This window comes from Pongo abelii, chromosome 15, assembly GCF_028885655.2.
Source record: "Pongo abelii isolate AG06213 chromosome 15, NHGRI_mPonAbe1-v2.0_pri, whole genome shotgun sequence".
NCBI lineage: Eukaryota > Metazoa > Chordata > Mammalia > Primates > Hominidae > Pongo > Pongo abelii.
Genome location: NC_072000.2, coordinates 57,205,626 through 57,218,598, shown reverse-complemented (window position 1 = coordinate 57,218,598; position 12,973 = coordinate 57,205,626). Strand labels below are relative to the sequence as shown.

The following is a 12,973-nucleotide window of genomic DNA, read 5'->3' as shown; positions in this document are numbered from 1 at the left end:
GATAAATGATAACAACATAAAACAGATGCTCCCAGCTCCTCACCTCCATTCTGACTCCTTGGCACAGGTGAACATCCCAGAACTCAGACGCTCAGCTTAATTTTCAACTACCTGGCAGAATAGAGAAAAAAAGGATGTTTCTTACACAATTGAATGTGTAGCCTGAAATGTACACCCGCTATGTTGGTTAATAGAACAAGGTGCAATGTGACTAAACAGAAGCACATGTTTAAGAAACAAGAAGACAAGGCACAAGCTGGACATAGAAGTACACTGAGAGCCTCTGCCTTACACGAGGTGAACCACAGGGTCCATGTACTGAGATGGCATCTGTAAGGGTCCTATCCCTAGGACTCCAGTACCAGGAACTCCTGCAGAAGCAGCACCTCCCACCTCAAGCTCCAGAGGCTTTGCCCAGTGTGAGCTGATGAATGAAGTTGGCTGGGAACATATTTCAGTTAGCAAGTATTATAATACATTTATTTCAGACCCCAACTTCTGAAAATTCTCTTGCAAGAACACTAAAGCTCAAACACTGTAAAGGAAAGAAAGGGGCCAGGGTTGGAAGAAGAATATAAAATAACATAAAACACAAAAATCAGATAATTGTGAAAATACAGAAGTATAAAAAAGAGATAATACATGAGATCATGGAAGTGGTCTGTAGGCCATATCCACCCTCTCCCAGTCCCCCGGGACACTCCTGCTACTTCAATAGCTATAGTTTCCTCTGGGTTGACGTGATATATCAAAGTTCAATTACTTACAATATTGGTTGATAGCAGTATGCCAGATGTCCCCATTTGATCAAACGGCCAAAAAGTTTATATAGTCGTGGATGCCGATTTGGGGGTTGGAAAAACAATTATAAAAGGCTGTAGGCTTGGCGCGGTGGCTCACGCCTGTAATCCCAGCACTTTGGGAGGCGGAGGCGGGCAGATCGCCTGATGTCAGGAGTTCCGAGACCAGCCTGGCCAACATGGTGAAACCCTGTCTCTACTAAAAATACAAAAATTAGCCGGGCATGGTGGCAGGCACCTGTAATCCCAGCTACTTGGGAGGCTGAGGCAGGAGAATTGCTTGAATCCAGTAGGCGGAGGCTGCAGTGAGCCAAGATCGTGCCACTGCACTTCAGCCTGGGCAGCAAGAGCGCAACTCTGTCTCAAAAAAAAAAAAAAAAAAAAAAGGCTATAGCTAAAAATGACTTTTAGCTCAGTTTGTTACAGTAGGTAGTCAGGCAGACATGAGCAGGGGAGGAGGCAGCACCCTCCCCACCCCCTACCAAGAATATCAGGCGATCATCGGGTGATGGTCAGGCGGTTAACTGTCTCCCTAAAATAATAATTGGTTGCAGCGAGCACCAGGGATAGGCGGTTTCCCAACAGATGGAAAAAACCTGAAACTGGTATCAGCAGCTTCCCAATAGTATCTCAGGAACTGGTTGAGTGGGCTCACAATGTACACTAAGAGGCAAAATGGGGCAGTTTAACTGGCATATGACCTCCTAGGAACATTCTGGTAAGGGAAGAACGCCTGGAGTGAGCATGCGTACAACGCCAGTAAACACACTGCGCAAGCTCCCTTTCCAAGCGCTAGCAGGCCACTGCACATGCGGACAGCACACCCCCAAGGGAAGAATCAGGGCAGAAGGGAGGCAAGACCCTGGAAGTATACTTACATAGAAAACCGTAAGTTAAAAGGTCAAAGCGGACGCTTGTCCTTCAACTCGCCTGCTTGGCCCTCTTCCAAGTGTACTTTCCTTCTTTTTTTCCCTGCTCTAAAGCTTTTTAATAAACTTTCAGTCCTGCTCTAAAACTTGCCTCGGCTGGGCGCGGTGGCTCACGCATGTAATCCCAGCACTTTGGGAGGCCGAGGTGGGTGGATCACTTGAGGTGAGGAGTTCGAGACCAGCCTGGCCAACATGGTGAAACCCCGTCTCTACTAAAAATAATACAAAAATTACCCTGGTGTGGTGGCAGGTGCCTGTAATCCCAGCTACTTGGGAGGCCAAGGCAGGAGAATCGCTGGAACCCAGGAGGGGGAGGTTGCAGTGAGCCAAGATCGGGCCACTGCACTCCAGCCTGGGCAACAGAGCGAGATTCCTTCTCAAAAATAAATAAATAAATAAACAAGTAAATAAATAATACTTGCCTCAGCCTCTCCTTCTGCCTTATGCCCCTCAGTTCAATTCTTTCTTCTGAGGAGACAAGAATTGAGGTTGCTGAGATTTGTACAGATTTGCCACTGGTAACAAATTTCCTCTTATTACAGATGAGAAAAAATCAGACCCTGTGAGACTGAAAGAGTTGCCAGAGGTCACATGTCTAATTAGTGGCAGAGCTGAGTCTGGAATCTAGGTTTCCTAATTTCCTGTCCCATACTTATCCCATTCCTTCATTCCCACATGCTGCTGTTAGCTACACATCTTGGAACACACCCGCTTTCCTTGATCTCTATCAAGAAGGCTAACGTTTTTTCCTTCTGTCTATGAAGGACACTGCTAAGGAGAGCTAGGACCAGCAAGGCCCAAAGCACCTACCTACAATAAGAAAGAGAAAGTTAGTTACTATAATCCAAATATTCTGTTTCCCCATACCTAGAGCTCTGCCTGGTGGAGTTCTGAAAAAGGCCTCCATGCAATAACAATAAGTAATTTTTTTAAATTAATGAATTCTTTTGTCACTTGAGTACACTGATGGCTGGGGTGACAGCAAGCCTTAGTTGGGGAAAGGGTAAACCATCATTGCATCACCATGTCTTAGTGAGCTCTGGGGAACACAGTTAAAACAGAAAGTAAACAGAAGAAATCTGAGCGGGCAAAATAAGTTTTTGCTCAATGTTATTGCCAATTAAACAGAAGTGCTGTTCGGTTATTTCTCTGATAGAAGGAAACAATATTTATGTCCACTTAGGAAAAGGGATCTTCTAAGATAAAGTTGAAATATTCTAAAAAATAAGTATCAGAAAATTCTTTGTCTTTGGGGAAAAGCCAAACTTAAGGAAGTCTCATTTCATTAGACTACCTTTGCAATAAAGCAGGACTATTAAAAATGGATGACATAGCCATTTTAAGAAGGCTGATAAAATTGTTCCTCTCAGCACCATAAGGCAGGGTGAGAAAAAAAATTGTTCCTCATGTTTCATGGACAAAAAAAAAGTACCTTTTGAAAATAGAAGTCCTCTAATTCTTGATGCTGGTGCCTCCTAATATTTGTGAAAGAAATTTCTTTAAAAGGACACCTCTATTTAATTTGAAAATGAGTTATTGGATGTTGTTGTGTTCTATGATTTTATAGAAAGTCTGGTGGTATAATGGCATCCCTCATCAGGAAGCAAGGTCTAGTGAGAGACAGTACAGTGAATGGAAGAAGTTAGCATGTAATTCAGTCCTTTCTTATGGGTTTATCCAAAGCTAGATCTCCAACAGTATGTCTACACAGACCATTTCTGGAAATGTTCCCTCATATTTACAGTTATGGCAGGCAGTATCATCTTTTTTTTTTTTGAGATGGAGCCTTACTCTGTCAACCAGGCTGGAGTGCAGTGGCACAATCTCAGCTCACTGCAACCTCTGCCTCCTGGGTTCACGCCATTCTCCTGCCTCAGCCTCCCGAGTAGCTGGGACTACAGGCACCCACCACCACGCCTGGCTAATTTTTTGTATTTTTTGTAGAGACGGGGTTTCACCGTGTTACCCAGAGTAGGGTCTCAATCTCCTGACCCCATGATCTGCCCACCTCAGCCTCCCAAAGTGCTAGGATTACAGGCGTGAGCCACTGCGCCAGGCCAGTCTCATCTTCTTTAATTCATCCTATATCGCATTGACTAATTAATCTTCCTTTTCCTTAAAAAAAGGTGGGGGGGTGGCTGATATGATGTTACTCTCCTGATAAAATATCCTTTAATGTTTTCATACATTAAAATTTATTCATACAGAATAAATTCTACTCTATGAGCATGCCATTAGGGGTCCTCCCTGATCAGGTACAAACTTTGGCACAAGTGGCATGCAATTATTGTTTTACTTTTTGCTACTGTACCAGATGAAGTCTTTATCCTATTCTCGTAACAATTTTCAAGTTTTCATTTCCTCTTTTGTTAATTTACGTTCATAATTTCTGCTGTTTTCTAATGGAAGCTTATTATGATTTCCAGTCTGTGAATAGGACTTCTTTATTTATTGAGGTTTATAATCTTGTATCAGTCATATTTATGACAACACTTTCAGAGTTTGTTGTGATATTAACTTATGGGTGATGTTAGAAAGTCAAAAAGTTTATAGCTTAATTGATAGGCCAGAGTTTGTCTTGCATATAATTTATGTCTAGAATCTGTTTTTGGAAGCTTTCCCTCTCATCCTCTGTTCTTCCCATTTTCTACCAGATTCCTATGAAACTACTAGAGTTTTCCAGTCTCAGGTATTTAATACTCTGACATTGGCTGGTCTTCAGACTTTAGACCCTTCATGCCTTTACCAATCTGCTAAATAATTCAGAGTTTATTAGGTTAATAGTAAAGGAGGTACCTTTTCCCCTCTGGATGGCAGAGTTTCCTTTGTGTCTGAAGTGCTTTAGCTGGGCCTGGGCCCTAAGATTTTTGAAACCTGGGTGATAGAAGTGAGGAAGTTGTCATTTAAGAGTTGCAGATTCTGGCTGGGTGCAGCGGCTCAATGCCTGTAATCCTAGCACTTTGGGAGGCCAAGGCAAGTGGATCACTTGAGGTCAGGAGTTCAAGACCAGCCTGGCCCACGTGGTGAAACCTCATCTCTACTAAAAATACAAAAAACTAGCTAGGTGTAGCAATGCATGCCTGTAATCCCAGCTACTCAGGAGACTGAGGCAGGAGGATCACTTGAAGTTTCAGGTGAAAGGCATGGCTCAGAGCTGGGGGTGTCCACTCCTCCCTACTCAGCTTGGCACCTGGATGGTGGAGCCAGAGGGAATCAGAAGACCATGCTCTTGGCAAGGCCACCACCAATATCAGGAGGGTACAGCATCATTACCAAGGCAACAACGAGATTCCTTCAAGCTACTTGGAGGACAGGCAGGGCATATGGGTGAACACAGTGTTGCTAGACTAGCAGGAAAGGAACATGGTTGGCTTGGATGATTACTGTAGTGGACAGACTGTAAGCAGATATAAGCTATCCTTTGGGAGACGACAGGAATATTTGGGAAATATTTGGCTAGCAATCAATTAAGTGGGGGCTTAAGTTATATTTGGAGCATTAGAAAGTTAATATGACCTCATTTATATCTAGTGAAAAGCCTGGTCATACCAGCTGCACACATTTGAAAATACACATACAGGCTGGGTGCAGTGGCTCATGCCTATAATCCCAGCACTTTGGGAGGGTGAGGCTGGTGGATCACCTGATGTCAGGAGTTCAAGACCAGCCTGACCAACATGGTGAAACCCTGTCTCTACTAAAAATACAAAATTAGCTGGTCATGGTGGTGCCTGTAATCCCAGCTACTTGGGAGGCTGAGGCAGGAGAATCACTTGAACCCAGGAGGCAGAGGTTGCAATGAGTCAAGATCATGCCATTGCACTCCAGCCTGGGCAACAAGAGTGAAACTCCATCTTAATAAATAAACAAACAAACAAACAAACAAGGACAGAGTTCCTACCTTTGTTATGAATGTATGTCAAACCATGTAGGAAGGAAATGCCCTACTGAGGAAGTGTTTTAAAGCAGGTTGAGCCTTGCGATGTCCTTTCCATCAAAATCAGCACAATGACCGAGGACGAGCCCTTGATAGGACTATATGAGAATAATGATATCAGTACAGGTCATGGAATGAAACAAATACCTAGAAGTGCCCTCATTCGATTATATGGACTGAGTGGCCATTATGTGCAAGGCCCTGTGCTAGATGCTGAAGGAGCTATCAAAGTGCTTCCAATCAAATTGATTTAAGGAAGGCCATAGCTCTGATTATTGCTAGGGACTTAAGCCCACCCTTTAAATATGTTATGGCATCTGCTATATTTCGATGATTTTTAGATGGGGTCTTGCTAAGTTGCCCAGGCTGGTCTCGAACTCCTGGGCTCAAGCAATCCTCCCACCTCAGCCTCTCAAGTAGCTGGGACTAGAGGCATGCACCAACATGCCTGGCTCTAGATAATTATTGTTTTATACTGTTTGACCTCTCTAGTAATCTACACCTGCTCATCATTCCTGGCTTACTGTCTATTTTCCATTTTGTGTAGCTCTTTCATGACTTTGGGTCAGTAGGTACATGATTCTTTCTGCCTGGAATATTCTTCTACATTCCACCTCCACTCCCCTTTTCAGTTACCTTCTATTCATCTTTCAAGTCCTGGCTTGGGCCTCTGCTGTGGTTTGAATGTGCTCCCTAAATTTCATATATTGGAAACTTATTCCCCAAATTCATGTTGGTTGGAGGTAGGGCTTTGGGAGGTCATTAAGATTAGATAAGGTTATCAGGGTGGGGCCCGTGATGGGACTGTTCAGGCTTTATAAAATGAGGAAGAGAAATATCTGAGCTGACATGCATGCTCTTTCCTTTCACCATGTGATGTTTTCTGCCATGTTATGATCCAGCAAAATGGCCTTCACCAAATGCTGGTATTATGCTCTTGGACTTCCCAGCCTCCAGAGCCATGAGCTAAATAAATTTCTTTTCTGTTTTTCTTTTTTCTTCATATTTTTAAAATTTCATTTTCTTTTTTATTCTAATTTTTTTCCTTTATAAATTACTCAATCTGTGGCATTCAGTCATAGCAAAATAAAACAGATGAAGACAGTATCTCTTTTTCTGGGATGGCTTCTACAACTAAATGTTCCCATCCTCACCCCCAACTGATGGGTTGGTCATCCCTCTAAATATCATAATAGCACCCTTCAAGGTCCTTCTTAGGGCTTCTTTCACACTTTACAACAGCATATTTTCTACATTTTCCACCATATTGTAAGTCCTATAAGGGTCAGTCTATTATTGTCCCTGAAAGAGTACAGTCAACACTCAGTATCCATGGATCTACAGAGTTAACCAGCCACAGATAAAAAATGCGGTAGGCCTACAATGCTTGCATCTGTACTGAACATGTATGGGCCTTTTTTTGTCATTATTCCCTAAATAATACAGTATAACAAGTATTTACATAGCATTTACATTGTGTTTTATAATACAGGTATTATATTAATAAGTAATCTAGAGATGATTGAAAGTATACAGGAGGATATGCATGGGTTATATGCAAATACTGTGCTATGCTATACAAGGGACTTGAGCATTCACAAATTTTGGCATCTGTAGGGGGTCCTAGAACCAATCACCCACAGCTACTGAGGGATGACTGTACTTGGCTGATACATAGTAGACATTCAATACATATGTCTTCATTGGAGTTGACTTTTTGTCAGTTACTCTAATAACTCATCACTCTTGAGAGAAGGATCATTTTCATTGTCCCTCATTTTACAAGTAGGAAAATATTGCCTGAAAATTATTTATAAGAGCTGAAACATGCTACTGAGCATAAAATTCTATTTGCATCTTTCTTCTCCCTAAGAATTCTATGTTTTCACCTGTGACTTAGACTGCTAGGTCATCAACCAGAAAACTCCAAGAAAGTTTCACTTACCTTAAAACTCATTTAGCTCTAATGGGGTTCTCACAGTTTTCATGACCTTTAAAGGAGATCAGAATTTGTAGGCACCAAAGAATCTCATGGGTTCCTGGATTCTTCTAAAGAAGATTTCAAACAAAGCACCTTAAAGAGTGTGTTAAATTGACCAGGCACGGTGGCTTACGCCTATAATCCCAGCACTTTAAGAGGCCGAGGCGGGCGGATCACCTGAGGTCAGGAGTTCAAGACCAGCCTGGCCGACCTGGTGAAACCCTGTCTCTACTAAAAATAAAAAAATTAGCTGGGTGTGGTGGCAGGCACCTGTAATCCCAGCTACTTGGGAGGCTGAGGCAGGAGAATCTCTTGAACCTGGGAGGCAGAGGTTGCAGTGGGCCAAGATCATGCCATTGCACTCCAGTCTGGGGGACAAGAGCGAGACTTCGTCTCAAAAAAAAAGAGTTGTTAAATTTTAGTTTTTAAAACTCCACGGATTGCCCCACTGGTATTAAGAAGGCCAGTACTATTAAGCAGGGGAGAGCACAAAGTTGCAACAAGGACTGCACATGATCTAGAATTCAGGTCTGTGGCCTTTCCAAGAAGTTGCACTAACGTGGAGAAGCCAAAAAGGGTTTATGAACAGCTTCAGAGAAGAGAACATGGGTAATTACAGGCCCTTTGAGGACTGAGAGGTTGAGTCCCTTTTCCTCATCTGTGTCTGGATTGGCCAACAATTCTGAGATGAACAAGGTTGAGTAACTAACATATCAGAGGAATAGAAAGAAATGCAAATAAGTAAGGTGTTTTAGATGCTGAATCTCACCAATTCTACTTTGTAAGACTTATAGATAAAAAGAAAGCAAGGGGAAAAAAACTTTTGAAAAATAGGAAGTCTTTTGTTGCATAACATGTTTGCTGTCAGCTATGGCAAGTGACAGTCATGGGAGGTACCACAAGAGCTTTCATACACATTAGCTCATTTTGTCTTCGATAATCTTTACCACAACAAAGTGAGGCAAGCATTGTTATTATTCCCATGTAACTGATGGTGAATCTGAGGCTCAAAGCTCACAGTCAGTCTTTCACAGGACTGAAAACTGAACCTAGCTCTGTCTGCAATCTGCATATGATTTGTATGACACCTGTAGACAGTGATTTTATTCAACTATGTTAATTGTCTAAATTGATACAGTCCAGAAAGGAGAGGGCTGCTTGAAGTGAAATCTCTAAAAGCAGGTAGGTGTGATCAACATTAAATTATATTTTCCCTTTTATTTTACTTATTTTATTTTATTATTTCTTTTTGAGGCAGAATCTTGCTCTGTTGCCCAGGCTGGGGTGCAGTAGTGCAATCTCAGCTCACTTCAACCTCTGTCTCCCAGTTTCAAGTAATTCTCCTGCCTCAGCCTCCTGAGTAGCTGGAATTACAGGTGCCCACCACAACTAGCTAATTTTTGTATTTTAAGTAGAGACGGGGTTTCACAATGTTGACCAGGCTGGTCTTGAACACCTGACCTCAAGTGATCCCCCCTCCTTGGCCACCCAAAGTGCTGAGATTACAGGCGTGAGCCACAATGCCTGGCCTATTTTACTTATTTTTAAAAGCTATTTTTAATTCTACAAGTAACATATAAATATGTGCTCATCATATAAAGTTCAGATATAGAACTTAAGGTCTACCTTTATTTCCCCCTCACCATCCAGAATTAACTATGTGGATAGTTTGGAACATATCCATTCAAACATATCCTTTTATCAACAACTTGCATATATGTAGGTAAACATAAAAAAATATATGCATATATGTATATATACACACAGTGTGGGAATGTTTGTGTTTTTAATGTAAAAATAAGATCAAACCATGGGTTATTCTGTAACTTGACATTTTCCCCTAATAAATAATATGTCTTTGAGTTCTTTCTGTCCCAGTACATTCTTTTTAGCTGTTTTTTTGTTTGTTTTTGTTTGTGTTTTTTTGATACAGAGTTTTGCTCTTGTTGCCCAGGCTGGAGTGCAATGGCATGATGTCGACTCACTGCAGCCCCTGCCTCCCAGGTTCAAGCGATTCTCCTGCCTCAGCCTCCTGAGTAACCAGGATTATAGGCACCGCCACCATACCCGGCTAATTTTTTTGTATTTTTAGTGGAGACAGGGTTTCACCATGTTGGCCAGGCTGGTCTGGAACTCCTGACCTCAAGTGATCCAACGGCCTCAGCCTCCCAAAGCGCTGGGATTGCAGGCGTGAGCCACCATGCCCAGCTTAGCTCTTCTTTCCATAGTGTTCCATAGTCATGACGTACAATAGGCTATTTAACCATTCTGCTATTTTCATTCTTAGATCAAGATATTTTCTACTATAGAATAGTTTTCTGTTTTTAGTTTTTCTGGTTTTGATTTTTTGTTCTTGCTTGGTTTTCAAAACAGAGATAATATACTTTGGATTATGTTGTCTAATACCTGTATCTATGTCAGTAAGGGTTTAGGAGAGATAATCTCTCTCCCATTGGCTTCCCAAAAATATTTTTTGAAACAGCTATGATGTATCTGAGAAATTAAAGAGAAGAATATCTGTAGCAAAGTATTACAATAATATATTTATCAGGCCAGGTGTGGTAGCTCACACCTATAATCCCAGCACTTAAGGAGGCTAAAGCGGGTGTATCACTTGAGGTCAGGAGTTTAAGAACAGCCTGGCCAACATGGTGAAACCTCATCTCTACTTTAAAAAAAAAAAAAGGCCTAGTGTGGTGGCAGGCACCTGTACTCCCAGCTACTCGGGAGGCTGAGGCACGAGAATCACCTGAACCCAGGAGGCAGAGGTTGCAGTGAGGCAAGATTGCACCACTGCACTCCAGCCTGGGTGACAGCGAGACTCTCCCTCAAAAAATACATATATTTATTAATTTATATTTCATCTAAAATTCTAAAGATGAAAATAAGCAATTCCCTCTACTGAATAATGCTTTATTCCCTTGCTTACATATGAAGAACAAATATCAGTAACTAACTTTCATCTGATTGAGACTATGAATCACATAGCTAATCTGCTGGAAAGCTCAGAATCTAACTGTGGCCCATCTCTATTTTACAAATATATAGGGCTTTGCCCAGTATGTTTTATTCCTGATTTCTTATTTTTCTAACCTCAGTTTTCCCTTTTCTCCAATTTTCTCACATATATTTGTTGTTTTGCATGGTTTTTTTGTTTGTTTGTTTGTTTGTTTTTTAGGAGGATTCTTACTCTGTCACCCAGGCTGGAGTCAGTGGTGCGATCTCGGCTCACTGCAAGCTCCGTCTCCCAGATTCATGCCATTCTCCTGTCTCAGCCTCCCAAGTAGCTGGGATTACAGGCGTCTGCTACCACACTCAGCTAATTTTTGTATTTTTAGTAGAGATAGAGTTTTGCCATGTTGGCTGGAACTCCTGAGCTCAGGTGATCCACCTGTCTCGGCCTCCCAAAGTGTTGGGATTACAGGCGTGAGCCACCACACCTGGCCATTTCTGTTGTTTTAAACCATGCAGTGCAGCCCTAGGAAATGAATACACTGTCCCTCTATATCTTCTAAAGGTTTGTAATTAATATATCTCTCTCTCCTTTTTTTTTTTGAGATGAGATATCACTCTCACCCAGGCTGTGGCATGATCTCCGCTCACTGCAACCTTAGCCTCCCGGGTTCAAGCAATCCTCCCACCTCAGCCTCCTGAGTACCTGGGACTGTAGGCACACCACCACACCTGGGTAATTTTTGTTTTTGTTTTTTGTTTTGTTTTTGGTAGAGACAAGGTTTCGTCATGTTGCCCAGGCTGGTCACGAACTTCTAGGCTCCAGCGATCCTCCTGCCTCAGCCTCCCAAAGTGCTGGGATTACAGGCATGATCCACCTGGCCCAGAGGTTTATAATTTCTAACCTGAGAAGCACAGTCACATGAGTGATCAAAGTTTATAATTGTTAACCTGAGAAGCAGAGTAACATGAATAATCAAATGAAGGACTATTTGTGAGTTCTTACAGATGATTAAGAATTAGTATGAATCTGATGTTCTAAACTTTAGAAGTGAAGGAGTCACAAATGCAGGGCCATTGTTACTAATTTCTCATATTTAAAATACATGTTGCTGAATCTTGAAGATAAAATTTCTGAAGAATTTTGCTTTTCTACCATGCCATTTACATTTATTAATGGTATTATCCTAACGGCTATCTAGTATGGTTCAAATAACCCAGCGGGAGACCCACAAAAAGAATTTGTGAGCTTGTGAGTCTAGAATCATATGTATATATATACACACACACACACACACACATATATGTGTATATATATATATATATTTTTTTGAGATGGAGTTTCCCTCTTGTTGTCCAGGCTGGAGTGCAGTAGCATGATCTCGGCTCACTGCAACCTCTGCCTCCCGGGTTCATGTGATTCTCTTGCCTCAGTCTCCTGAGCAGCTGGGATTACAAGCATGCACCACCACGACCAGCTAATTTTGTATTTTTAGTAGAGATGGGGTTTCACCATGTTGGGCAGGCTGGTCTCGAACTCCTGACCTTGTGATCCACCCGCCTTGGCCTCCCAAAGTGCTGGGATTACAGGCGTGAGCCACCGTACCCGGCCTAGAATCATATTTTATTCAAGCTGAAACTTTAAATGAATTGCTGACTTATAATGTAAGGATAAACATACTTTTTTAAACAGCAGTTGCAAAAACAGTAAATCAATTCTGCTGTTCAGTCCTTTAAATGCTCAGCAAATTACTGACAGTTACATTAGTGGAAATAAATCCTTATTGGAACAAAGCTTCTCTTTTCTTTCCTTTTTAACTTATATATGAAAATACACATATGCAAGGTGCTGCCTCTAAGTCTTGCTCAGCATCATATTATGATTATCAATTACTTTTTATTGAAGGCTCATATGAGTCTGTGAACAAATATGTACTTTCAACTTACCTGTGGAGGTAGGAAAAAATCCTAGAGCACAGAAGTCATTAAATACATCTACAATGGGTGCATAATGTGGGCCTCACAGCAGCCGATAGCTGTGGCCCAACTCACTTTTCTATAATGAAAGGGCAGGAAGATGGCCAAATCTGTCTGATACAAACAAGCTGACAAGGATTTTGTGGCTGCCTCCACAGAGTATGCATCAATGTTGTATTGATTTATACTTTCTTTCATTTGAATATATACCTTCACCACCACTGACCTTTATTTCCAAAAGGAATAGAAAACATTTTTATAGGGTTTTGGTAAGTATGGTTTTGTGGATAGGCCTCTTATAAATCTTTAAGTAAATGCATTTCATAATTCTAAATTTTAAGTGTGATTTCAGTTAAAAATAAAAACACAATAGCACTAGACAATAAATATTTGTTGA

At 41.5% G+C, this 12,973-nt stretch overlaps 1 long non-coding RNA gene across 3 annotated transcripts in view; it reads right to left on the bottom strand.

The window, feature by feature from the left end:
- The window catches only part of LOC129049900 (uncharacterized), a 36,910-nt gene that overhangs the window by 19,820 nt on the left and 4,117 nt on the right, over nt 1-12,973 (bottom strand). For 2 of the 3 annotated variants that reach the window (XR_008513283.2, XR_010137041.1), the window contains exons 3-6: nt 7,612-7,715; nt 5,631-5,764; nt 2,148-2,297; nt 44-107 (exon numbers count right to left, since the gene is read on the bottom strand). This is a non-coding gene — a long non-coding RNA (uncharacterized LOC129049900). Of the gene's footprint in view, nt 1-43; nt 112-2,147; nt 2,298-5,630; nt 5,765-7,611; nt 7,716-12,973 lie in introns of all 3 variants that reach the window. The other variant, XR_008513284.2, reaches the window with a different exon arrangement.